Here is a 24,823-nt window from a genome sequence, read left to right as displayed (position 1 = left end):
TCTAAAAACTAGAGAATATTTTCTCATTTCTCTGGGTTGTGTGGTGTTTCTTTGTCATTACCTGTTCATGGTGAAGCATAAAGAATTTGTTCAGACATTTTGAATCCAAATATCTGATGATTCTCTGAAATATTTAGATGAGCAGTATTTAAAAGATTACACCTCTCTGGCTGTATGAACAGTGCTGTTGCCATAGCTATAAGCCACAGATGTTGCAGCTGGAGAAGTACGTAGCAACCAACATTTTTAGGTATGCAGCTTCTCTTCCCATAAGTTTTAGAAACAGAGGTGAGCTTCACTGCATTCATTATTTATCTTTCTATACACAGATTTTTGTACCTTCTCTCTCCTGTACTAGTAAAATTTCAATAAATTATAATCATTGAACTTCCAATGGGGAAAATAAATTAAATAAAAAGACCCCAAACCAAACCAACTAGCCAATCAAAATGAAAACCGTTAGTGAACAGTTAGTGAATTGGCTTATTTAAGATAACTTATTAGGCTAGCAATAAGCAATGAGAGCTAGTGACTTTGAATGTCCACTTTCAGCTTCGTGCTTTGTAATTCCACTAACACAGCATGTAAAGGTGGAAATATGACAAAAATCAGAGAAAACCTACTATTTGGAGGGTGAGACCTTCCAGACCCCTTGCCCCTTCATATCCTATTTGTAGTCTGTAACAAATATAACTGCCCATGAAAGTGCTAATTAGTTTGTTGACTGAACCAGAACCAGGCCCCAGAAATTTAAGTACTGTGAGCAAATGAAGTGTTCAGTTAAGATTTAATTTTTTGCAAAATTGCTTTTGGAGACCAGCCACCTCATAAAAATTAGTTTAAGTTTTGAAAACAGATTGTATGTGGCTTGATTTTTTTTTACTGTAGGATATATTTAGACCATGTATTTTTTAATTTAAAAATTGGGGTTTGGCTTCAACAATAACCTAAAAATACTTCAGACTACTCCTTTAACACCACTCAGAATGGCTAGTTTAGAAACCAGTATTTTTTTCTGTAATTTTACAAGGCGTTTATCTGGGAAAACCACATTTTACAGTGTATCAATTGTGTTGAGTATTAAATGGGTCTTTATTGCTTGTTTTAAACAGTCTAAAGGTTAAAATAAATATTTTGATTTTTTTTTTTCAGTCTAAGTCCACTTCAAAAAAAAGAGAGGACAAAATCAGACTGCTTTTTTTCCAGGTTACAGTACTAAAGGTGTACCTGAAACCTATGAAAGTAGCCTGAAAGCTTTTTAGAGGAGAATTATATTTGACATTTCAGACAGTCCTGTCTTTACAGTAGAACACAATTACTGTTTCATGGTGCAATCCAGCAATCTTTAAAACATAAAATTTAGAACCATATAATGAGCTTCTTTCATCCTACCCCTCTTCTTTAGACTGTTCAGACCAATTCATTCTTATGCCAAATTACATATAAGGAACACGCCATTACTTTAGATTATGCAGAGTCCTCACAACCTACACAGATATCTAATGTCAAAAGATAATGTTAAAAAGATGTCATACAGCCCTCAGTTAATAGGAATAATACACCTAATAATTGCACCTAATAAACATTGTTTGCATAAATATTAATAGGGTTATACACTTAACCCAATACAACTGTTTATTGACTCTTATATAGGTACTATATTATACTGCTTCCTAATAGCTTGAAAACATACCATCTTCCTCAAAGAATGCAGTTTTTGAAACACTGAAATACTATATTGCAGTTTAGCTGTAAACAGTAACAGGGCCACTTAAAGCAGAGACATCTAAGTAGATAAAAATATTAAGTAAAAGTATTCTGGGCTGTACTGAAGCATGAACTGAGAGCCTGCACTGCTCTCAAACTTGGTTTAACTGTCCTACTCAATTTTTAACCCAGTAATTTCTTTATCTCGAGCTACTTTAAGCCTGCTTTGAAGACAGAATGATTCAGTTCATTACAGTGTCAGAAATCACAGAAGCATTCCAGATTGGTAAAGCTAAGTCCTGTCTACAGAAGGGCATTGGCAAGCTCAGAATGATTGTGAAGGTAAGCTTGCATCAAGACAAAGTAAAAAAACTCCTTGGTTTCTCTGTCCATCCTCTATGTAGAAAGCCCATGTAGGTGTCAGCCAGGGATATATAGGCATCCTGTCCAAAACTTTCTCACCAATCAAAAATTCCCCCAGAAATGAAACTGTGTAGGACCCACAATTCAGATAATCTAGAGGACATGACCTTTATTTACAAATGTAACTTTTCCTGTATAATATACTATATATACACTGTAGAAAAATAACACTAAATAATATGCACAAAGATTTTACATAAGTTGTGTACCCATTGAGTAAATATATTTATTACAAATATTATTTTAAAAAATATACCTATATAAATAAATATAAGTATACTTAGCTGCAAAGCCCCATCAGTGTTAAACAATAAGGCCTGGAATGGGACCAAACCTGAATAACTTTGTTGGAAGAGAAGCTGTGGTACTAGTGTACCTCAGGATGGGTCTAACTTCATCATGTGGTTTATAAATTCTAGTACCAACACCAGAAAAAGCAGCTGAAAACATCAGCATGAAGTAACTTGGAACTGTTTGTATAAACTACTGCATAAAAAAAAAAAAATGCTGCAGGATTGACTCATCTCTCCCATTTTCTCCCAATACTTCTAAATTACATCCAAGTTGATATTACAGTTTAAATTATTTACATCTCAGTAAAAAAAAAAAAGGAGTATCTATTTCAGATAACTTAGTACACAGTACAAGTACACTTCAATTGATAGTTTTTCTGAACAAGAATCCAAACACTTGGACTCATCCTTCTCAAGATATTATCACTGTGGTGAATTATTATTAGCCTATTGAAGTTGCTCCCCAAAGTCAACAAGTATGAACTTTTCAGTTAAAGTGAAGAAATGTGAAAGTCCTTCACTCTGACCAGAGAACACTGTACCAGACAATTCTCTCCTTTTCTAGATGTCCACATTGCAATTATGGCTAGGTCAAAATTATATGTTTCATATAAAATACTAACAGTGGTATTATAGTGAGAAGCCCTGTGCCATAGGTTATTCACTGTAACTTTCACTAGATCTTGAATTGTTTGAAGATACAGTTGAAATATAGTAGTGTTACCTAAAATTGATTAAAACACACAGCAGTTACACATACTCATAAATCTGAGTGTTCATAATGTCTTTTGTAAAAAAAGGACAGCACATATTAATGACAACCTGATTAATATAGACCAGACAAACCGAAAAAAAAACTTGGCAGAAAACCATCATAAATTGTTGTTCCAGTCAATGTTCACTGATTGTACCATCTAAATCCCCACTCCTGTACTTACAGCTTTCCATCACTGTCACTCAGAGGCAGGATAGTGGAGTAAATTGTATCAATTCTCTTTCAGTCTATCTCTTTCTCTTATTTCTTTACATTTGGTGAGTGTTTTATACTGTCATGGTTCTTCCTCTTTTTTTTTTTTTTGTCCTTTACTATGTGAGTGAAATATTAGCATAACTTTACATAAGTTCCAGAACAGCTCCAGAATTAAGAGATGAGGAGAGGATGAGACCACACTTGCCAGTTAATTTATCAAAGGTGATACCTGATATTTCTAAATGGACTCTAGATATTACTTCTGCCCTTCTGTTTTGTTTGGGGTTTATTTTTGGGGTGTTCCTTTTTTGTTGTTGTTGTGGATTTTGTTATTTTTGAGAAAAAAATTGAAACAATTTGCTTTCATATTAACATCGAAGAGGGAGACTTCAATATCTAAAATTAACCTAATGGAAAAAAGGTCGTGGGTTTTTTTTCTTGTTACAGTAGTAGCAGTTGGATGTAACATTGCAGGCATGTATGAAAGGGCCCTTCAACAGCTACTGTTAGTCAGAAGAGGTTTATCAACAGCTCATTTGGAAATGTGCTTAATAAACTGTGTTTTCTGTCTCTCTCTTTATTCCTTTCATGTTCAATATAGCTGAAATGAAAAGGTATTTAATTTTCCAGATGACATGGTATGGGGACTAGTAAATAAAATAAAATAAAAATAAAAATATCTTTTTGTAAGCCACCAGCCACAACAGGTGCTTTGAATTCTTCCATCTACCTTATTTCCTTTCATCATTCAGATGTAGTAAAAAATTTTATGTGGAGTAACTTGCCACCATCAGAGGGAGCTCTTGTATTGACACAACTAGGCGCAACATTCTCCCTTTAAAAATTATCATAACAATTCTTCCTTGTAAAATCCCAATATATAGTATGAATCTACTATGCTTTATTTATTAATACCTAATCACACAGACCTCAGAGATATTCCTGAAAATTGAAAATATGAGTGTGTTTCATAATATTATTACTGGAATTCTACACAATCGTTAACATTGAATATTAGCTTGAAGATTAGCTTACTCTTTACCTGAAATGAATATAGATGTGCTTTTTATACTATGGATCTGTAGTTAATGAATTTAGATTCTGATATTCCAAAGGTAGCTGTGATGATCTCGGAAGTTAAAAACCAAAGAAGATTTGGTAGTTTTATTTTCGCTTCCCCCCCCCGCCCCCTTGTTTTTTAATAAATCCATTTGAAAAAATCTGTAAAATATGAATACATTGAATTTTTAATCTGGGCAAAAGTGCAACTGTCCTTTCTACTTTCAAATCAATTTGAAGTTTAATCACCACTTTCAAATCAATTTGAAGTTTAATGGTAATTCTTCTGGGTAAACAAATGTTTTTACTCATGGCCTTTAATCTGGAGTAAAAAATTGAATTTATACACTTAGAAATAATTAACTCCATAAGTGTTATGAAATATTTTTAAAGGGCAACAACATATTTAACCTGTTTATTCCACATATTTGCTTGTTAAAAATTAAAAAAAAAAAAAAGTGCAGGTGGTATAGTTCTCATTGTATGAAATTTAGATAGGAATCACAATTCACTATTTTAGTTCCATAATATATGACATAACCCAGAGACTACCAGAAAAGTAATCTGGATAATTTATAACTAAAATACCTTTAGTGCAACAGCTGTGTATGAAATCACTGAAATGTCAAAACAGTACGTGGGAATTCTGCTTGCTCAAAGCAATAAAAAAAAAGAAAACCCAAGCAAACACTTTATTAATATTATAGTATAAATTTTCTTTTCATAAAATTTCACACCTTGCTTTGAAATGAAATTAAATTATTAGAAAGAAAGGAAAGAAACCTTATTAACTATGCAGCATAGAAATGGCACAGCAAATACCCTTATGTTCTGAGGATCATAAACAATAAAATAGTTCAATAATAAGCTTTCCTACTAAATTATTTCTGTGGCTTTTCATATATGATGTCTCATTTCTACCTTAAGAGAAATTTCTGTAAATGAATTCTTTTTCAACTCATCAGTATGGATTTAGACTAGTATATCACATCAAGCTAACATGACAATCCATTTCTTAGGTTGCTGTAACATTAGTCAAATATCTCATCCACTTCACCAAAAATCTTAGTGGCAAAATTTCACTTTTCACATAGGGCTTGCCATTCTGATAACTAGAAAAACTTTCAAAAGCAACCAACTTCCGTATTTTTAGCTTTACTCTGATGAAAGATACTATGAAATGAAAAGCTAAAGAAACTCACTGAGATTAAATGTTTTGGATATGATGCGAGCAATAGGGGTCTAAGAACAGTCTGTATACTAATTCTAATTCTGTGCAAAAGTGTTCAGCAAATGTTTATTAAGGTTGCATTCAGTAATTATCAGGAACTAGTAAAAATCTGTGGGAAATATTTCCTGTTAAGAACATTTAGAATACAAATGTGGAGCTTCAGTTTTTCAGAAGCATCAGTATTCATGGTGAAGCCTACTGCTCTAGTAGGCGTTTGATGCCTCAGAAATGTAAGACAGAGCAAAATCTGCACTGTAAATATACTACTAGATCACTTAGGAATATTTACTAGAGTGCCCTCTTTGAGCCCAGGGGATGTGTCTTAAAAGCCATACTGAATGCAAAAAAAACCAAGTTCCTAGTTATTTGTCATATGGAGAATTCATTGCTGACACAGACTTCAGGTATTTGGATAACCTAAACAACAAACTAATTGTAGTTCATTCTTTCCAGTACTCCTGTGCATTTAAATACAAATTAATGACTAGCAAATACCAGTGACCAGCAAATCTGGCAAGCAATGAGAGAAGATATTATGGGCAGCAAACAGAATCAACACACCTTCGACCCTCAGCAAAAGGGTACTTTTGTGGGATGGAAGGAACTGACTGATATGCTGGCGTCCATCAGCTACAGGAAAGGGCAAGCAGAGAGTGGCATGGGTGGTTACACAGAAGGAAGGAATAAAGAAAGACTTTGCAGAAACAACATTAAGTTAATCTTCAAATAGAGATGAGAGAAGATAATTTTTGGTGACAAAGCCTCTTTCCAGGTATAAATTTGAATTACTCCATAGCTCACAGGGAAAACATGACACATGGTTTGCAGCCTGAAGACACATCAGTGATGGTCACCAGCTTTCTTCCACCAGATAGGGCTATCTGGTGGAAAGTATCACATCACTTTCTATGTGAAAACTAAAATGATCAGGCTCCTTTACTCTTATCCCATATCCTCCACAGCATATTTTACTTCATCTTCTCATTTCAATAAGTTAAAAAGACAGAGAAAAAAATAAAAATGTATCAGAAACTGACAATGTTTGACTTCAGCTGTCCCAACTCCTCTATCCCAAGTTTAAAAACACAAGTCCAAGTTCCACTAATATTGATTTACCTCAGAGATAGGCAGAGTCCCCAGTGCTTACTTCAGTGTCCCTAGTGTTACTGCATATATCACTGAGACCTAGCTCCATGCTAAGGCTGTTATAGCATGAGAGAAATGTATAACCTGTAAGAAGTAAAAAAACAAAAGTATGTATCTTAAGGATACAACAGGGTGAACACAGCACTGAATTTCAAATCTTAAAGGTCTTTTAAGGTTTTTCAACTCTAATAGCCAGAAATCAGACTTTACATGGCATAAATGGGAATAAATTTCAATTAGTGCACATGACATCATGAACCATAACTCTGTTTCTTCAGAGGAGATGACTGAATATATGGGAATAATGCTGGTTACTTGTGATGCTAATCTCTTCAGTTTATGTAAACAGAGCAAACATTTAGTAGTACCTCTACGTGTACATCTATCACTATGGGTTAAAGCTAAAATACAGACCAAAGAAAATGGGTTGAAACTTGCATAGGTTATGAAGTCCACATTCCAAGACATCAACCAAGACATCACTGCAGGATTATAAGCCACTTTCTTTCAATAATGAACTGCTTTCTGGATAAAGTGGCATTGAATATGCATAGGAAGGATGTTTCTTTATATTAAAAAGAATTCATCTTAAGTGAAAGAATCAAAAAAATTTTGGTTTTCACTTGGTATTCCTAGAAGGAGGCTCTCATGCCAGCAACAAGCTTTTGAAACAAAAATGAAGCCACACAACTCTCATGAAGTAAAAATGTTGCAGCTTCTAATATAATAATTTCCAGAATACTGCATTCATGTCTAACAGTTATAAAATGCTTGAAGGATGAGAGACAGTGAAAGTCATTTGTGCATGGCACTGAAAATTATGATCAAATGTCTACAGGTATATGGGTGGTCATTTCTCTCAATGAAATACTCTTAATTAATTTCTTTGCTCAAGAGTATTCTGGAAATTAATTTTTACTTAATTAGCTTTGATACACAAAAGAGACCATGTGGGAATAGCCTTTCTAAGAGAAAATATAACACTCCAGTTTGTAATGAAGATGCTCCTAAGTCCATTTTTAAAGCAAAATTGTGGATGGATAGCAGATCATGGCTTTCTGTACAGTAGGAAAAGAAAATAACTAAACAGTAATATTTTTTTTTATGTAGACATTGCTCATGGAACTTGGAACTCCATAAAATGCTATTTTCTTTTACAAGAATCTTGAATATAAGAATGTTGGTTCTTTGACTAAATGTTTATGACATGAGATTTAATTTCAAACAAACTTTTAGATGATTTTTAATGTATAGAAACCTGCAGTAATCTGTAGGAAAGAGAGTGTGATCTTGCTTACATTGTAACATCTTTAACTGCCTTTGGTGCACAATGCTGCTGCAGAATGCTTACAAATCAAGCTATTTCAAGTGGATACTTTTAGTTTGCAAGTCATCACTACCTACTTGGTGCATCTGGAAAAAAGCAAAGTGCAAAGTAGAAGAAAATGGAGAATTATCATCTTACACCTTGAGAAAACAATGCAACTGAACAAATGAACTGATTCTGAAATGCTTTTGAAAAACATTCAAACTGAGATCTAACTGACAACCTGAAGGAATTCAAAGGTATATCTAAATTTGAACTCTAGTAGTGGGTTTGTCTTTAATTTTTTACTTTTTTATTTAGTGTCCTGTAGGGGTTCTTGGGGAAAGAAAAGAAATTATCATGTGAGTCCTGTAACAAATGCACAAATATGTCTCAATGTTATTCCCCTAGTTGAATTAAGGACAGGTAAATTTGCAGATATGCATATTTGTAAAATTATTCTTACTCCACTTTACAAATACAGATTGCATCAGACAAAAGTAATTCTACTGAGGACTGTTTTCTCCTTCATTTGTAACCAACATTCAAGTGTGCATAGTTCACAATAAATTGTTAAGGATAGCAAGTACTTCAGGTGCTATCATACTTTATATATAAAAAGCAAAAATAAATAATAAGAGCGTTGCTAATATCTGACCAGAGGGGCACTCCACTGAAGCCAGTTTAAAAAATATTTTGTCACCACATTGGAGAACAGCTTATTCCCTCCCTTTGATAAGTACATTTCAGTATGTGTGTGCTACAGTAGAAACTCCGTTCTATTTCTTAAGGAAGGCAGAAATCTGGAAACAAATAAGATAAAGATCAAACACAAAGTTGCCCGATCACAATTTAACAAGAGTGATTTCCTTGGAGAACTGAGAGAGCAAAGGCTAAAAACAAATTTCTAGATAGCAATGCAACATAATTAACTGAACAATTACAGAGTAATTCACCAGTGCCTATTAGAACTACTACGGGCAGATGAATATTTGGGGAAAGGAAGGTGGTGAAGCACTTCATCAGTTCATATGGTCCCTCCATCTGATATGGAGAGATCCACTCAAAGAAGTAGGAAGTGCCCAGAAAAGTCAATGCACTCATTCTCAAGACCATCCTCAAGTTTCTAATTCTTGAGATCTAATTTGTTTTAAAAGCTGGCAAGTTCATACTTCATGACAGCTACGCAAGTTTGGTTTTTTTTAACCTATGTTAAAAGCTATGAATTAATCACTCTGTCATATAATCTGTACCTTGTAACAGCCACCTTCTCTTTGAAATAAGGAATTGTTTGCTCCCAAAAACCTTTGTCGTCATTGAATAAATCGATGATCAGGCTAATTATAAAAGAAAACTGCTTCTGTTAGGCAGATTATCACCTTTGCATCAGAAGTAATGTCAAAATGACACAGGAAAAGGACATGACAATTCAAATGGTATCATTTGTAAATATTTTTAGATCTGTCAGAAAATGGAAGTCATTCTTCAACTGTCTAACAATGTTTCAAATTATCTTCATATAACACATAGTAGAAGATTTCTAATACTTTCAAAGTGAAAATGTCATTCACATTGTATTTAAATATGAATAAATGTCACACTTTATCTAATTTTTTTCAAACCACAAAGATTTGTAAGTATTTATAAGGAGTATCACACTGCTTTGTAAACGTATTTAAAATACAAACAATTCTTCACAAACATTTGAAATAAATACACATTTTCAAAACTCAACAACAAGAAACACACAATGAAATAATGGATTATCACAAACATTAATTTAATATGTCTTATGTAATCTCTTCATGTAATTCTTAAATTAAAAAAAAATTACCATTATTTTTATACTTTTGCAATTCTAAGCTACTTATGATAGATTAAAACATAGGTTTTCTTAAGATATGTGACTGCTACTACATTTTTTATTCTAAAATATTATTAACTGAAACTCAAAACTAGAAAAAAATTTTAAAAAACCAACCAAAACCATCCCTTCAGACTTCTCAGACTCTGCTTTCAGTACATATGCTCAGTTAGTTTCTTATTCATTCTGTGTGAAATTTTATCTGTCATATTATGTCTGTGTGAAGTCTGTCCTAAGGGGACACTTATGAGGACAGTAGTCACTAGGAATGCACAAAACTTCACCTCTGTCATACCTAAAAAGGCACGTGGTCACGCTGACTGCCACTCTGCCTGGTCTTTACTTGTTAGCTGGTAAAGAGCAAGATTTAAATGACCATCTCTCATACAAAGATGGCAATTCCAGAAGTTGGTAGTCTATGTAGTGATCAGCTATTAACATACACAGAACTGCAGACCAAGAGTCATGCTCATCTTGCCAAAGAGGTAAAATACATTGCAAAATAAGTTGAGGAGAAAATGGTTCTGCAATAGATAGTAAATTCTAGGACCATAATTAGGATCTGGAAAGATTGAAGCAGATAAATTAATACGAAACAAAAACTTACAGGCATTATTCTGCAGTTTTTTGCTCTTTACAGATGAAGACTGCGAAAGCTGGTTTTGGAACATTATCCATCTGTGTATTTATGTGCTGTATTTTTTACATGACTAGATATTTTGACAAATTAACTAATTTGATAAATAACAAAAAAGACGGTCTATTTCAGACTGAATTTACAAATTTACCTATATTCTAACAGAGAAAAAGAGAAATCCAACAGAGAAGTAATTAAACATGATCCTCAATTGTACACTTGTTTTCCCTCCTGTAACCCTACTAGACAAAAATAATTACTCATCTATCATGTTAGATGGATAAATCAAGTCTTTCTATTTGACATTTGCTTCTAAGGTCTGAGGTGGCTCCAGCAGCTTTTAGCTGCTAAAGATCTAGGTGGAAAATTCTGCAACAGAGGTCTGTTCTGATCTACACAAATCTATCTGTGCATGGATATTTGTGCAACACAGCAGAGACTCAGAAGTACCATAAAAAAATAGCAAAATTATTCTAAAAAATGAAAGTATATAGTTGTTAATCATCCATTGAAAATATCCATTGCCTTGTAAAGGTGTTGTAACTAACGCCAGTCTAGTTCTCTCTCACCACTCAGTTCAAAATGTTGAACGCTTGACTATGTTTGGGGATGAAATCCCCACTTAGACCCACTATGCAGAAGATTCAGAATATCTTTAATCAATAATTATTTTTTAAAAAAATCATACAATCTTACTTAATTTTGTAATAATCTTTCATGACTTTTGTAGCTTTTCTCCTTGTACAACAGATGTAAGCTGCTGCTGTGTTGTCTACTATATGTTTACTTTAGAAACACAAAACTAAAGAAAGGCTTTTTTAGCAAGGTTTCTTCTAGGAACAGACCCTTCTATATCAAGCAAAGAGCTATTGCCACCTGAATTTGCAGACACAGAGGACAAGGCAGCTACCTAACTTTTAAATCTTCCTTTTCTTCCAGGCTCTTTTTTTGACCAAGACCTCCTAAAAAGTCTCTTGGCAGCTTATATCCTTGCTGCTTTCTGCACCTTACCAGATTGAGAACAAACTTTCAGAAACTTCATGTCTCATCAAATTCTGTTCTAGGACTATTCTGTGGTTTTACAGCATAGTTTTTATCATGCTCACAAAGGAGTAAATTACCTCCCCCAACAAGTTCTGAGGTCTTTGACAGATGTCACTGACTGCAATAAAAGGAGAACCATCAATTTCTATTTTGTCCCAGTCATAACTTTCTAATCACTTAGCCAAACCTACAACCAGCATTATAAATCTAAAGATTACCTTGAACACAGGGATTTCTGTAGTTTTTTCTAACTGTGGCCCAAGAAAAAGATATCCAGTTCCAGCTCAGCAAAACTAAATTAACAGAAAAACTCATCAGAGCTGTGCAAGCAGTGTAACAGATCTCAAGGCTTTGAGCTGTTCACGCAGAGATCCTTGCTGGGTATCCTAAATCATATGAATACATCTTCAGCTTAGATGGAAGTCAGTGTCTCACACTGGGAGAACACTGCAGTTGTAACAACCAGCTCCCCTTTTCTGGCCACATCATGGTGCTTTCTTGGTCTGCTACTCTTTGCAATCCTTGCAATACATCTGCTCTCATGTTGCCAGAGATTTGCTCCTTGTCACGTGAGCTTTGTCATCATGCTGCTCATCATCACCTTTGAAAGAAGGCTTGAGTATGGGGCCTACAAGCTACACACATACCCAGACAAAAAACTTGTCCTACACAAGTAAATTGTACTTCAAATATGACTTTCAAGTCCTACTATTACTTTTATTATTGAGAATACAGGAAAGTTTGGGAAAAGATACTGGCTGTTATGAATGGAATTTCAATCCAAGCCACCAAAAATCTGATAGAATTGACTCATTGCTTCAGAAGATCCTAAAATAGAACTGTATTAGAGACATTCCTTCCATGTGAAAACTAACCTCCCCAGGATGACCAAAACCAAGTCTGAAAACTAATGATAGGTTTCAACTATGACAGAAAACATGGTAAGTGTAAGACTTTTTCAATGGTAAATTCACCACGGAGTTTGAAAAGAGGAAAAAACACCAGAAAAAAAGCTACTTGTTAAATTCAGAATATTTATTATTCTAATACATGTCTAAGAAAACACTTTTTCTCAGCTATAATACTGCATCATAATTCCACTGATAGCACAGAAACTGACAGCATTTTTAACAAAAGTAAAGATCTGATCTCATGTGAAGAAAAGACTAAGACAGCATTTTAAAATAATTCCATTGAGGACACTATTTTCACTTAAAATAATAAAGTTTATTTTTTTAAATTTGAGAAATTAGAAAAAAATATAAAGAAAAATGTGGCAGATGAAAGAACAAAGAATGTGGAAAATCTGCCATAACAAACCAATAATGCAAGTTAGAATAATTGCAGTGTGCTTTATTTAGACTGAGGAATGCATGCATGATGAATCAACCACTCAAGCCCTCTGTAAGTAAAATTTGGTTGTCAGAAAATTAGCTATGGATACTTAATCCAATTAAGAACTTAGCTCTTTCTTACTGTTCTGCTTCATCAAACTAGAATTTGGCAGTCCTAATTGTTTCCCATTTTACTTCCTATTTTCAGAAAGTTAGTTTGTGGTTTTGGAGTTTTGTTTTTATGTTGTTTTTTTGTTCTTTTTTTCTCCTCTGGGGTCTTTTTTAATAATTCTGTTTATTTCTTATTTTAAAAGTCAGTTTGCTAACTACATGTATTTTTATTATTTCTGAAAAGAAAGAAAGCATGTGCTATAAACAAACTAAAAAGAATTAATTTTTAAGCAATTGATACACTGCAAATGCGTTTGCGGTTTGTATTTTTATTTATTTATTAAGAATTTATTTTAAATAAGCTACCTTAGGATGGAAAAGAATGGAAACTAAGAGAAAATCAAACTTTAAAATATTTGTGTTTCATATTGTTCCTGGCAATTTTAAATATATTTAAAATCAGGAGTTAGCCTTCAGTAAGAAGAGGTATGATTGTTTTCCTTTTTTATGTACATTAAATCTCTTTTTATTTGAATTTGAGGACTTGATTGAACCATTCTTAAAAAAAAATTATTCACATTAGTGAATTCAACTTTTTATCATTAAGAGATAAATATATCATTAAATCAAAGTACAGCAGTGTTTTTCATTAATAAAGTTCTCCTAGCTTCAACAACAACAACAAATATTATTTTTGCCATTTTGCAATTTATTTATGTTATATACACTATATTAACATATACCTTTTTATATTTTTCTGCACCTGAGACCACACAGATTTTGCAATCTTGCAGAAGCTACCACTAAAGAGCTCAGATTTTTCCTGCTGGCATTCATGACAATATCTTTCAAACTTTAAATTTCTCCTGTCTACATTGCCAGAGGCAAGGTACTTGTTGTTCCGAAGGCTCACCATTACAAATAGAATTGGAGTGGTTGCAGTTGTTCAAAAGATTAGATCCTGCTCTAAAATAATTCTGACAGAGGATTTTTTTTCCAAGTTTTTGGTTTTAATGTTAGCTCTTTGTTATATGGAAGCTAGTAACTGCTAGCTTCCATATATAGATCCAGAGTATCTGGATCTAACAAAAATACACCTCTTTCTTTTAAAGACTATGATTGTCTAGCCATACTAAATAAAAACTGGTACAGATTATTTACTACTCCAGACTGATTTCTATTCTATGTTAAATATTTTCTATGTAGGATTTTTTGGCTTGAATAACATTTCTTTTCTGAGATAACATAGTGGAATGAAAACGTAATTTTGACTCCACACAACACTAATTAACCAAAGTGTAATGCAGACTCCATATGAACAACAAAATCTGTCTTCAAACAAATGATAATAGCATTATGAAAAATATTGTCTAAACAGATAAGAGCCACAGAAAATACCACAGTATGATTATCCATTATTCAAACATCCCAAACTTAATATCAGGATGTGATTGCCATATGATACAAACCATTGGTGCAATTAATTCTTAGAAAGAACAAGTGAAATTTCCTGCATTTGGGAATATTATGAAGCATTGCATGTTTATTTCATCATAGCAAGCATTCCTAGTTATTTGAACGTACAAGATTTTTTAGGAAATACAAAAACTATGATATGAAATATGCTTGTTTTAGTGACAATATTCACCATTACATTTATCCCTTTAAAGATACTCCTGTAATGAATGAAGGCTTTTTTTAATGCCATATTTATAAGGAATAGTCAGACATGCTACAGTGTAAAATCTATTCATTATTTGGTCTTGAAATGACCAGTTTAAGCATCCTACTCAGAAAAACATTCCCAAAGGGCTGAGTTTTGTTGAGTCATGAGCAGGGTATATTATTTTCACTCTGGTTTACTGGTAGAGGCAATGAAGAACTGACTTTCTTTTTCTTCATGCCACTGTGCTTACAGATTTCTGTCACATTCACACCCAATACTCCTTTTCCAGGGCAAAGAATCCCAGTCTATTCTGTCACTTCTTCCATGCCAGATGTCTGCTTTTTAATATTTTAAAACATAATTTTCTGAATCTTTTCCAGTTCTGCTATATTATTTTGCAATGAATGATCAGATCTGCACTGAAAATATGAACAACACATACACATTCACAGTGGAATAACAAGGTTTTCTGTCTTATTTACTACAAATTTCTTAATAATTCTAACACTCATCTTTGTTCCAGAAGACTAAGCTGATAATTATAAATGTTTTAGAATTTTCAGGTGTCATCCTGGAAGCAGCATCCCACAGTCCCTCATTTAACATGAAAGGATGGCAGGGTTTTTGGGGGGTTTAATTTAGGGGATTTTTTTGCCATGTCCTTCTTGTTAGCAATGAAGCCAGAATATTTGTATTTCTGCTCAATTAAAGTACTTTATATGTAAATATTAGAAAGCCTCATAAATGCTCCAGGCCAAAAGCTGTCATAACTTCATCTGGAAATAGTTTATTTTCTTTTCCTTTTTTTTTTTTTCTCTTTAAATATATATATGTAGGGGTTTGTTTTTAAATAAAAGAAGGCAAGAAGAAATTTTAGAACATATCAGAGAAAATTCAAAATGGCAAGGTCATATACAAGACTAGGGAACAGACCAATATGTTAACTGTTTAATACGTTTTAAGTTATGCACTTATGTTGGAACCCAAGGTAGTCCCTCAGAGACTCTTGGATGTTCCGGGTCCAGGTCAGAAGCCTCTGAGACCCAGGCAGGCAGCCGGAAACCCCTGTGGTTTTGAATTTGACCCATGGAACAATTTACCAACTTTGCAGGAAGAACAAGAAATCACAAAATTTTAGATATTATAATAGAAGTAGTCACAAAGTAAAAGGTAGGATTTTTGAGTGCTGTAGAGGGGGGTTTTAGGCCTTGTACAGAGGGGTCTGAGTTTTGTACATGTGGGTCAGATGTTCTAAGATGGAGGGATTTGGGCATGCCCTGTCCTTCTTTCTCCTTCCTATCCTCCATGTACTTGGTGATGTTGGCACTCACAGATTGGTTTAGAGTAGAAAGTCACTGTTCAATATAGGGGATAGGCATTGGGGAAAAACTATAAACATTTAATAGGTAATGTGTGATATAAAAGATGGCACCAGCCCTTGGGCGGGAGAGACGGAGAGAGACAGAGAGAGAGGGTGTCAGAGATAGTGTCAGTGTGTGTGCCTTTGCCTGACCTGCTGAAAGAACAGCAGCAGTTCAGGAAGAAAATCTTTGAGATAACATACAATAAACTGCCTTGAGACCGGACGACTGAAAACTACTGAGTCTTTCTTTGAAGGCACGGGTTGGAGGAGAGATTTTACCACCTCCCAGGGTCACCCCAATCTGGGGGCGAGCCCCATCACACTCATATAATTTATCCTACTTCTGGTAAAGAGATGCCTTCAGTTAAGTATTAATATGGTATGTTTGCTTCAAAGAAAATGTGAATTTTCTCTCACATACAAAGTTACACTATTGTTTGGTCTAATTAAAAAACATACCAAACAAAACCTGCATGATTTTCAGGAACACACTTTCAAAATTTCAAACAGTATTTTGAGCTGTATTTCTAAATCTGTGTGAGAAAGAGAAAGGAAACAGTGAACATTTAAGAAAATCTGTATAGCTTTGCAATTTTCACTGGTGGAATCTTTTCAAATACGTGCATATTTTATGAACAAATGCTATCTTTATTAATTTGCACTATATTTGAATATGAACCTGTGATAATTCAGCATTGGGTATGTAGATGAGGATAGGAATTTCATGGAAGCTCAACAATTTGTAAATGTTACAATCATCCTGCTTCTACAAAAACTAAATAAAACTTTAATAATTTTTCCTTTGCTTCCATACCGTGTGAATAGTTTTCCTTTTTGCAAAACAGAAGTATAGAAACATACAAAATAAAAAGAGGAGAAGGTGAATTGCTAACCTAAACTTCAGGAATACTTCAATAGAATATTATTTCATTTAATCATAGGATAATTTGGGTTGGAAAGGTAATATATTCCAAATTCTTGCTTAAATGAAGGTCACCTACTAGGTCAGACAAGGTTTCTCAGGGCTCTCCCAGCACCTGTCTTAATATTTTGCTGTACATCCTTACATCTGTCACAGGAACCTGTTTCTAGGAAATTCTATTTTCTCCCCTTTTCTCATTTTTACAACAGGTTAGAAAAGAAATGAGACTAAAAGAAGAAAAGAAATGAGAAGTAAGCAGAGTGCATAATTAAGCACTCATTCTGTTTATATCAGATTATTAAGGATTTGATTCTTCTGAGATGCAAAGTATTTCATATCTTGATGAAGTCACTGATATGAAACACTACCCCTGGTGATATTTCTCCAGACACCACCCAAAGTAGATCAGAGGTTAACAGTGTAATTTCACTTCATATTGCAGAAAATATGCTGGAAGAGAGATGAAATATCATGGATATCACATGACATGAATAATAATATGCAGGTGTTTGGGGGGTGCTTTGACCTTTTTAAAAAAAGAAAATTACATGATGCTGACTGTTACAAACTAAACAGCCTGGGTGTATCATGAGGATCCCATTTTATTTGCCAGACTCCTGGAAATAAAAATGGGTTATTAATCCAATTTCACTTGGATTTTATTACCTTCAATTCCCAAATGCCATTTACAAAGAGGGAAGAAAAAAATGAGAGAGAATTTGATTCTATTTGCTTATATATTAACATATAGATAGTGTAGAACATCAAGAAATGGCATTATCTTTCTAATTTTAAAATTCAAAATCTATATGATAATTAAAAATGCATAAAATATATCAACTATTCACCAATTTTTCCATGATATGTATGTTTATTTTATCACCTCAAATTCCACAGTATGGGTTCTAGGTTTTGACACTGCGCCACTGCACTCTCAGTAAATGCAAATGACTGAACTACTATACATAATTTATGACACAGTAAGTATCTTGTAAGCCTCTAAAGCTTCACTGCATCTGAAGTATTTGCACCTCAGGAGAATGGAGACACATTTTCCCTAACTGATATTCCTTAAATAGTTTGAAAAAAATACCAGCATAACCACTGATAATTAAAGACAACCTGTTTGTTTTCATTACTTCAGCTTATCCAAAAGTTAATGTCTTGTATATAAACTAACAGAACTTTGTTTACAGCCTGCTGCTACCTGAATTGCCTAAGGCCAAATAAAATCATGGGAGAATATAATGAAATTCAACTAAATTCTTCAGTTATATCTGCTTCTACTGGTTTCATCTTACTGGTGCCCCCCATGATATCAAATCAACAAGAAGAAGCTGAAAATTATCATCTCATTGAGGGAAGAAAAGTTATTGAGGACAATGTAAATCTTTTTCCTCACTATGAAGTCAAGTTTTCTCACATCAACACTGACACAAGAACCATTATCCTCTTCTGCAATTTTGTGCATTTATATTGGCTAAGTTAAAGAAACACTGCAAAAACTAAGTAACATCTAACACAATTATGCATTTTGCTTGGTTGGTTGGGTTTACCCTTCAGAACTAAAAGGTCACAAATCAGCATAATATCATACTAACAATGTCAGGTGACATTTTTAATAATGCAAATTAACTGTGAACTTAATCAGGATGAAAAAAAAATATTATGGAAACTTTACATCAAGATCCTGATAAGGCTTTTCAAGATCTTATCTTCAGTATTTTTTATTGTTCCCATAATATGACTAGTAAGGCTAGAATCTCCTCTGTCCAGAGGAGGACCATGAAGATATCTGAGGCTTGGAGCACTTGTCCTATGAAGACAGGCTGACAGAGCTGGGCCGCTCAGCCTGGAGAAGACTTCAGGGAGGCCTTAGAGCAGCCTTCCAGTAAAAGGGGGCCTACAAGAAAGATGGAGACAGACTACTTACACAGGGGCATGAAGTGACAGGGTAAAACAGAACACCTTTAAACTGAAAGAGGATAGATTAGATTAGGTATTAATTAGGAATTGATTTTTTACTGTGAGGGTGGTGAGGCACTGAAACAATTTGCTCAAGAAGCTGTGGATGCCCCATCCCTGGAAGTGTTCAAGGCCAGTTTGCATGGGCAGCCTGGTCTAGAGGGAGGTGAACCTGATCATGGCAAGGGTGTTGGAACTGGATTATTTTTACAGTCCCTTACAACATAAACCATTGTATGGTTCTGTATGTATATAAATAATTTATAATTTATAATAAATTGAAATACAGTTTTGCACTCTATAAAATATTGTATTATATGTAGAAAAAGCTATATTAATGTATAAAATATCTACAATGTCATGTTGCCAGTAGTACTGCTAGTGATTGCTTTTAACAGTCTTCATCACCTTGTCCCAGAGTTTTATCTCATAATTTCAGGTCAATTTCATGTCAAATTTCAAGTCCTTGTTAAAAAAACCCTTAAAATCACAGGTTTCTCACCGATAACCGCAATAAAAGCTTGATGAAATTATTTCAAAGTTTCTTTTAACTTATTTTTGTCAAGAATGTTGATGAAGTATAATTCTATTTTTTTTTTTCAGAATCTCTGAATATTCTTTTAGTGATGATAATAAATTAAGAAATGGTAATAGCATTAAGTTAAATTTCTCAGGCACATGTTGCGACTCCTGGGGATGGTGTTGGACAGAGCCAGGAACTGGACTTAGTGATACTTATGGGTCCCTTCCAACTCAGATTATTCTGTGATTCTGTGAAATTTCTTTAATGGCATTTATTTTCTGAATGTATAATTTCTAAATAAGAGGAAATATTAACTTCCATATCTTTTGCCAGTCTGTAGACATTGAAAAGAACACGTAAAACTATCCAGACTTCCACTACAAAACAAGCAGCAAAACTTCACTGCCATCAAACTGGTTTTGGTGGTTGCTTCATTGTTCTTTTGGATGGTTTGTTTTGTCATCTTTTTGGGTTTGGGTTTGCTTCTTTGTTTGTTTCTAATGTGGACTTGATTCATGTCACTCAAGCATGTTCTTAAAAAATATCAAATTTCATCATGCTCAAAAATATCCTAAGAGGCAACTTTCAAAAATTTTATTACCATAAACTTGACACATGGTTAATTTACTTACTGAATAACTTGGTGCTAAATTTTCATTTCTCTACCTCAGGGAGAAACCCATCAGTGAAGAATTAAAGAAATAAATTCTGATTTTTTTCACCAGGTGCTACTGCAAATAAAAAGAAAGTTTCTGAGAGTAAATGCTGATATAATACACTCTGAGCAACATGAATAGATGAGCCTACAGAGTTCCTTTGGGAAAATGTTTGAAGAGGCATTATGTCAAAATTATTTGACATAATGAAATACAAACAGACTGTACAGACAATCTGAAAAGTATTAATTCCTCAGCTGTATTACTGGATTTTCCAGTATGCATGACATTTCTGGGGGAGATGCAGGAATAAGATAGTTAAGGAGAAGATAAAGATAAGAAGAGAAAGACACTTGAATTGCAAAAATGATGATATAACAGGAATGGCAGAGGTAGGAATGTATAAAAGGATATTTTAATTCTAAGAAATAAAGACAAACTATGATAATTTGTAATTAGTATCTTTAATAACTTATTCAAAATAATCTTTACAAATACATTAATATATACATGTGAACGTATTCCTTTTATTTAAGACAACACTGAGATAGTGAACTCTTAGTGAGCTCACTACGAGCTTCATTTCTAACATATTTCATTATTGAGGTAAGAGTTTTCAATGTCAGCTATATTTCTAGCATATCTAAGAATTGTTTTGGTGGTCAACAACTTTCACCATGGAAAGATGACTGAATGAAGTTTTAAAAAGTAGTTTTTCTGAAGGACTGGAATATATGGAGAAAAGCAACAGTGCAAGCTGTTGTAATGACTTTCAGGCAGAAAACAATGTTGTCTGTGGTTAAATTTATATAGGATAGTAGATGAAAAAACATCAAGGGATGTAACTGTAATGAAAAATATAATTATTTTTTTTAAATTATAAAATTAATATTTAAAAATTAAAATTAGAAAAAAATATTTTGCAAAATAAGAATCTTAGGAATATACTGAAAAAAACAATCTAATACTGACAAGTAAGGGAATATAAATTTTTTACATCAGGGTAGTTTTAAAATATTAAAGTAGATGAGGATTTTTTAATGCAAAAACTGTTAATTTTGGTGGTGCTGGTGGGTTTTTTTTGTAGTTTTATGAGTCCATGTCTTTACATTGCTGTGGTTCAAAGTGATCAATAAACCACAACAGCAAAAATACTAGTGTACCTACTCCAGCTAGATTTTCTGTCCATTTTGGCATTTGAACTTTTCATGAGAACAATATTCCATAAGGATAAAGTGGATTAAAGTCCCCTAAATTGTAATTATGAGGAAAACTAAACATATGAAACATTAATCTTCACACTATGAAAGACAAGTGCTTTCTATAAGAGTTTAAAATGTGCTGTAGGATGAGCAGACACTATACCATTGTTGAATGTTATTGTTGAATATTATTTTTGAGGTTTGGGTAGAAAGGAAGATTATCAGCCATCCTACCAGAAAGAACAGAATTCTGATTTAATTCCTCTTATGAAGTAAAACTTGCCATTACCAAGGTCAGAAAGATTAATCACCACTCTCAAGAGCAGTGAGTTTAGCAGTACAAGTACAGACCAACATTCTTTAAAAAATTGAATTAAAGAAACCTTTTCAATTGATTATTTAATTAAAAGAGTTAATTCTCTGCGCTTCATCTAAGATATATTCACAATATGCCACAACAATTTGTTTACTATTCACAAGTAATGATGGTTCTGGAACTGTAGTGCTAAATTTTCTCAACTACTTGTAGGTAGAATATTAAAAAAATCCAAGCCTGTAGATATCAACTGCACCTTATCGATTACTACTGTGTTCTTGCAACTCCACATATTTCATAGACATTTACATTGGAAAACAAAAATTACAAAAATTAGACTTACAAGGAAATGGTGGGTGACATTTTCCCTTAAAGCATTTATATAGATTAGAAACTTGATTTTAATGCTGTTGAATCAGAGATAAACCTTTTCACTTGAACGTAAACTGTCCCTGAAGAATCAGTTATCTCCAACTTATTTTGTTATGGCAAAAGGAATTAAACTAAAGTACTTACAAATGCTTTAGCTTTTCGCGTTTGCAATGACACAGAAATATTGGTATTTTTCCAGCGCAAAAGGAAGTTTCTATTATTGGATAATACATATGGCTTTACAAATATGTGAAATCTGTTCTGATGTTGAATGCTACAAATCCTGAAACAGCAGTTCTGAAAGCACAATTTTAGGTAGCAGAGTTATTTTATTTTTCCTATCAGAAATAAATAGGTTTATCTGAAAATCTTTTTCCAATCCCACCCTCACAGTAAGAGAGCTGTGAGCTCTTGAATGGAATCTTATTCAAGGCTTGCACTGCAAACATCTATTTATAACAAAATAACTTTAAAGTACAAATAATTTTCCCTAGGACACACACTATAGTGCAGTATATGATCTGAGAAAATAAACAAGAGGTATCTGAGGTTTCCCTATAGACTTCTAGGGACAAACTGATCCTGTGATATAAAGCACAAACAAAATCAAAGGCAGGCCACAAAGAGAAAATATAATAAAAAATACAGCACAGAGCAGTTTCCATCTTGACTGCAGTTGAAGAATAGTTGCTGCTACACAGTATATCATTTTTATTGTAGAACTCTCTCAGCTTCTAGCATATCTCTGAGGAATATCTTGAACCAGTACTCAAGTAAATCAACAAAAATGAACTATAACTTGATAAAAGTGGCTTTTAGAGATCTAAAATTATTTCCATATCATTTAAGTCATTGTCATCATTGTAACTGTCAAGAGCCCAATTAATTCATATACTGAAGTCATCACTCTTTGGAACACCTGACCAAGATATAGATACTACATCCATACATGAATTGAGACACTGAAGTGAGCAAGAAATGGGAAAAGCAGCTTTTCTTTTCTACGTGAAAGTTTAAATTCATTTCAACACAGCAGTTGAATTATATAGACAAAGATTGCATGTTGATCTGTGGAAGATTTTGTTGATCTTAATCCAGTTTCTAATGGAAAGGTTCAGCATTCTGCCATTCTGAAAACCACAAATCTGGAATTAGTTTTTATGTTTTGAGCCTTACCATCTTCCATATAAGACTGGAAATGGCAATAGTGTCCTTTGGTGGAAGTGACACTTTTAGGTTAGGAATGAGGAGCTCTGCTGGAATAAAAGTAGTTTCTCTATTTAGTCTGTGGTTTGCTTTAATAAAGTCACTAAAACCTGACTTTTTTCTCTACACATTACATATTATGACATGTAATATACATGTTATATTACAAATATACACTCTTACACTAATTATAGGATATTGCTAATAGCATTGTTAAAGTTATCAATTTTCAAAGAAATTGGTGAACTTAAAAATCTAGTGCAGGGCCCACATCTTCTGTAGATTTCTATTTCTGTTTTCATGCAATCAGTATTGTTTTTCTTTGCTTTATGTAAATATGAAATATACAAGTAAAAAATGCATTCAAACATACTGGTAGCTTTTTTTTTTTAATACAGGAATGGTACATTTACTTTTTTGTTTCCTTCTAGGTTATTGAAGTTCAGTTGACTTCAATCTCCAAATATAAGTACCTCATTTTGGATACTTCTCTTCCATTTAAAAATGAATATAAGACAAACTGTAAAAACTTTAAATAATTTTTTTAATTGTCCTTCTTTTTTATTTTAATCTAAGCATCTTTAAGATAAATTCATCAGTTCAGATGAGAATTTTGCTAATTTTCCATTCAATACAAGCAGATTTTTAAGGTTAAAAATTCAATTTATTACTCAATTGAAAAAAAAAACTCCCTACTCTATACACCATAATGACTGTCTTGGGAATACCCTCACATCCTCTTCACTACCCCTTACTGTTCCTTATGGAAGTTGTATCCTAAGAATCCCTTCTATTGCATCCTTGGACTACTTTTTTTTCCTCATTTTCTTTTAGAATGTTTATATATTCAATTTTTCTTGTCAGAATGCAGCAGCTAAATATTATTAACCATATCACCTATTTTAGCAAATAAGAAGAAAAAGGTCTTTTTAGCTAATATCAAGAACATCTTCGATATTGTGATCCTAGAAGACTTTGAATATAAAGTGATCACCTCATGTTTTCCTCATTATCAGAGTCTCTGAACTAAACATCTTTATCATCCCACAGGCACTAATTTTTTTCATTCTGCTCTTAGATTTTTTTTTCTCATTACTTTTAGGATTTGGTAAAACTGATCTTGGTTTAGAAGACAGTAAGAGTAGAAATATATGACACCCCACAGTATCAGTAAGCCAGTACTGTTATAAAAAGTAATAAATACAGCTTAAATGCTAACGTGATCAAAAGAAATTTAAGTGGTCCATAAAGCTCTTGAACAGTGAAATGCTGTTTATAGCAAAACTTTCCATATGCCCTTCTCATATATAATACCTTTTTCTTTCCATTAATGTCTTTTGAGAAATAAAATGGGTTTACTAAAAAGAGTTTTACTGCAGTTCCTTTTTAAATAGCACTCTGTAGGATGGTATATTTATGCACTAATTTGGTATTCCTGAAAATTTATTATCAGGAATTAAGTCAAATAATTTACATCACCTTCCAGCAGCATAACAGTAATATAATG

General features: G+C 33.2%; 1 protein-coding gene across 1 annotated transcript in view; it reads right to left on the bottom strand.

The window, feature by feature from the left end:
- The window catches only part of CNTNAP4 (contactin associated protein family member 4), a 216,820-nt gene that overhangs the window by 85,740 nt on the left and 106,257 nt on the right, over positions 1–24,823 (bottom strand). The gene's annotated exons all lie outside the window — the stretch shown is intronic.

The sequence above is a fragment of the Vidua chalybeata genome, chromosome Z, assembly GCF_026979565.1.
Source record: "Vidua chalybeata isolate OUT-0048 chromosome Z, bVidCha1 merged haplotype, whole genome shotgun sequence".
Lineage (NCBI taxonomy): Eukaryota > Metazoa > Chordata > Aves > Passeriformes > Viduidae > Vidua > Vidua chalybeata.
This window is presented reverse-complemented; position numbering and strand designations above follow the sequence as displayed.